Source organism: Buceros rhinoceros, unplaced genomic scaffold, assembly GCF_000710305.1.
Source record: "Buceros rhinoceros silvestris isolate BGI_N320 unplaced genomic scaffold, ASM71030v1 scaffold4691, whole genome shotgun sequence".
NCBI classification, from domain to species: Eukaryota; Metazoa; Chordata; class Aves; order Bucerotiformes; family Bucerotidae; genus Buceros; species Buceros rhinoceros.
In genome coordinates, this window is record NW_010395810.1 from 14374 (window position 1) to 19198 (window position 4825).

Sequence of the window (4825 nt, forward strand, 5' to 3'; positions counted from 1 at the left end):
ACATCTTAAGACACATAAGGTGTCACATAATAATACATAATATAATAATAATACATAAATTCTATGTATTTATTTTGGTTTGGTGTTTTACATTTATCGGAATTCACATCAAATTAGGTTCTGCTTTGCTGTACTTACGGACATGTAACTCACTGAAAAAAGCAAGTTTTATTCTGTAGACTGTAGAAGTCAAAATCTCCCTGATGATTTAAAAAAATCTTGTGTATTAAAGATTTGTACACCAGAAATATTGTACTATCATATCACCTACTAGAGAACTTTTCCAGTTCTACACTTCTACGTAGTCCACATTACTACATAGGTTCTATATGCCATCCTTTGTAGAAGTAGTTCCAGCCCACCCCCTATTTCAGCCTCATCAGTCTTGTGGAGAAACCTGTTCCCGAAAAAGCGTCTCCAAGATAGGACATACCATAAACAACAGGCCTCAGGGCTTAGGGATTCCTGTTTGCCTTGACCAGTCAGAAAAATCCCTTGCCCCCTGAAAGTGTCAGCAACTGAAAAACCTACAGTATTGACTTGTAACTGCCTTAAGTGCTTTTCTCCCACAATTGTGCCTCAACAAAAGAGAACAAACAAACAAAACCCCCTTTCACAGACCCACGCTGCAGGATCCAGTTCTGACAGCGGCAGGGCGGAGGCTGGAAGAGGGGAGACAGACTTCCCTTGGCTTCTTTGTCCCAGTTAAACCAGATCTGCTTACTGAGAACACAGTCGCAGCACCTCTTCTCTCCTTCACGTTCCTCTGGGGAAACACAGTGCCAACTCCAGTAATCCCGCCCTGTCTAGCCACGCGAGGTGTTGGAGAGGCAGGAGGGCCAACCTGCCTAAGTGCTCTCAGTCCAGTGCCCTCAGGAGTTCAGCCATGGTGGCAATGGGCTCAGCATGAGAGAGTTAAGCTCCCCTAGCCAGCTGCGCTAAGGGCTGCTATGCAAGACTACAGCCGAGCGATTTTCTGGATAAGAGGAGGGACACCAAATGCAATCACATGAAAGGAAGCACAGGGAAACAAATTTCTTAATTTCACATCTGCAGTGCTGCTCCCAGGTTCTGCGCAACTTCTTTGGCTGCTTGTTCACGGGTAACAGGCACTCTGCATTCAGATTCGGTATTTCCACTCCACCAGTCAGTGATGGCCTGCCCATTTCCCTGTTTCTGTCCTGTCTCTTAATGGATACGGCTGGATTAAACCTGAGAACAAGTTTTGAAGGAAAAGGCCAAGTCCTTTGTAGCAAAGATCTACAGCTTTCACGTCAAAAAGTAAATAAATCTATCTTTGATGTTTCACTAAGTTGGATGGAAAATGTGTTCTTTCACTTCACTGTGTTTTGTGGTCTTTTTTGTTTAATGACCTTATGAGTCATTATTTTAATCCACACTATTTAGATCTTTCACAACAGAATGAAGAGCTGACGGCACCTCAATCTTCTGCTACTGTTTTTACCTCTGCAACACTAGCTGTTACCGAAGTTAAAAATTTATAATATGCTATATTTGTACCATCCCCCTAAAACAATCTGACAAGAGTTTTAAAGGAAGGAACGTTCAGAGATCGAAATCTCAGCATTTAAGTGGAAAAAGCTTTCAAGTAAATCGTTTAGAAACACATTTTGGGGAAACAATGTTCTCATAGCTGACGTTTTAACCAAAAATGGTATTTGAAAATAAAGAATCAGATGATACAATATCAGGTTGTTTTTCAGGGGTTTTTCTTTTTGTGAGTTTGGTTTTTTTTTTAATTGGGTTTTTTTTAAGGAAACCTTGCTCTTTTGCAATATTGTAAGATTAAAAATATTGTTGGAAAACTGTATTAATTACATTCTCTCCAGGAGACCACAATCAGAACATCGCATTTACACTCCAGTGAGATCAATGAAATGCTGGAAACCCTGTCTTTCAAAAAGCATCAGAAAAGCTCCATTTACTACTCCTGAAACATCCTGTTACTGGAGAATTTTAACCAGGGCTAAGAGTATTAGCAAATGGTATCAGCTTTAAAGGAAACATGTTTGTGCAGGACAGTATGGGTGTGTTAGCTGGAGATGTATTTTAAAAAAGAAGCTTCACTCTAGAGCAGTAAGAAGATAGCATTGAAACAATCAGCTGATGTCACAGGCAAAAGCTATCTTCGAAATGATTCATAATTCTGACATATTAGGTTAAATGGAACTCAATTCATATATGCTGAGAAAATTCCTGACCTTCCTTTTACAGAGGCATATTTTTTTAACTGAGTGCAATAAAAAGCTTACAGTAACTGAATTCGGAAATACTAGTTTTTTGTTTTCCATTTGGTTGTAATCAGTGTTACTAGGACATTTTACTAGCTATGATATATCTGTCAAAACATTAACTATGGTCACAACATTATACAGAGCATATGTGTTGTATACCTGCAGACTTGTGACAAGGGATGAGAGGTGTTATCACCTGAAGAATCAGACACCATAAGACAAAGGATAACACAAGGATTCAGATGCTTAGTGTCTCATATCTGGAATGGTCTATCTTCAATAAAGACCTAGAAAAAAAACTACCAGCAGGAACTCAGTTGTTAATACTCACTATAGGATAGTAGTACTAAGCTTTCTAATAGAATAGAAGATATTTTGTCTGCAAATAATTTTCAAATTCTCTGTGATCTTTAAGGATAAATTTACATGGAGCTTTACAAGTGATATGACAGAATACCAATATTTTAGATTTCCTGAACAGCCACATCACAGGCAGTAGAAAAGCAGACAATGTAATAGACTGAAGAGAGGAGAGGAAGAAAATGCTGGGTTCCCTTCCTGATTCTCTCAGTTGCTAATTCATTGATCTTGTGCAGGTCATTCAGCCTGCCGGTATATCCAGCTGTAGCAGTTATGCTCATTCCTACATCTTTTGAAAACCATTTTGAGATGATACTGCTGTGAGAATACTATGTGTCCCTGAACACTTCCAGAGCATCAGAAGAGGGCTAGAGAATCTATCCGTCAATCCAGCCTACAGCTTTGATGCACACAGTGAGCTGCATGGAAACTACAAGCAAGATTTTACAGCTAGTTAAGTAAACAATCCCAGTTTCCACTAAACACAACTGCATGTTTTTACTATGACTTGCCGAGTCATTTTGCTGGCACAAGGGAAGACTGGAAAATGAGGCAGAGAGGTGCTAAACCAAGGCAGTGAGCAGTCTCCAAGTAGGGCATTCTCAGAAGAACATGGCCTCCCTTAGAAAGAGTCATTCTTTCAGTTCCTACAGATTAACAAGGCTCCAAAATTATGCCAGTATCAGACAAGCATCATTTTACAATCTGTCCATGTCTGTAATACTTCACACCAAGAACTTTCTATTATAGTGTTTCCACAGAAGACATTAGCTAGCAGCAAACAACAAATGTAATTCAGAAGAAGTATGTCTCAGAGATTCAAAACCTTATTTAATGCAGTGAAAAAGTAGCCAGAGGAAGTGAAATTCAAATGTGCATACACTTGCTCCAAGAAATACTCTTCCTGTGTTTATTTGTTAACCTAATCCTTGAAAGGAGTGAGAAAATATCTGTGGATTATCATCTGCTGGTACCAAGGTTTGTAAAATAACCTGCTAACAAGTTGCCCTGTAATCATTGCTCTTTTCAATCAGTTGCATGTGATAATACCAGAAGATGCATGCAGAAGAACATACAGTGTGTACTAGCCCCCAGTTTATACTTCATGCTGATTCTTTTAGTACAGGCTCAATTTGCTGAAAATTGACAACTGAATTACTTTCTAGATTTTTCAGAAATTCTTTGAGACTTCTACATTCATAATTTTACCTGTCTACAGCACAAGAAAAAGAACAACACTCCAAATCATCACAAATTTAAAGGATAGGTCCCTCTGACGAAGGTAACGAAACCTGTTTGGAGGACAGAAATGCCATGGTCCTCATTGTCTTCTGGGCAAAAGAATCTTGGACAATTACAGGTCTAAATGACTTTACTTATTAGCTAAAGTAAACTTAATTTGTATATAATCTTCATATTCTTCCACCCCTAGACAAGCCCTCTGTTTGTGGGTTTGTTTTTTTTTTCATAATTTCTCCCTAAAGATTGTACAGTAAAGCAAGGTTTGAAACCCCTGTTTAAGCTACAGAGAGAGCTGTGATAATCAGTGGTGGAGCAACATGATGTCACTTCTGTGCAGGGACAGGAGAGAGAGCATACGCATGAGCAGAACATCAGAGGGATAGAAAAATAAAAGAGTCTTGCAGCCAACCAACCAGAGGAAGCTCAAGAACACTTGGGTCTGGTTGATTTTGAGCCTAAAGCAATTGCGTTGTTCTCTACCCAGAAAGAATTTGACAGGGTCTGTGACAATTGACAATGCTGAAAACAGAATAACTTAGCTGAAATCAGTTGACTTGGAATGACTGATACCACATGAGAGTCCAGCTTATTGTTTTACAGAAATGTGAGATTAGTCAATGAAGGAATTCACTTGAGTAACTCCAGACTGACATTGTGAACTAAGAAAGTAGCTCCGCAACTCCCCTGGCTACAGTAGAGCTTTCCAAACACTTCCAGCAATATTTTAACAGTTAATATAACTCTGAAAAGCCTAAAATAAAGACATTCTACTTTCTAAACTTCAACACACTTTGGGAAATCCAATAAAATTCTAGAAGTCTTCTTTTTCTCCCTATTTTTCAAAACTATCTAATATGAAGCGTTAATAAATTTTGTGTTTGATCACCAAGATAGCCAGAATTTTTTTTCCCCGATTAAGAATGTGAAAATCTGACATTCTTAAACGTGTTTTCTATCATTAGGGAAAG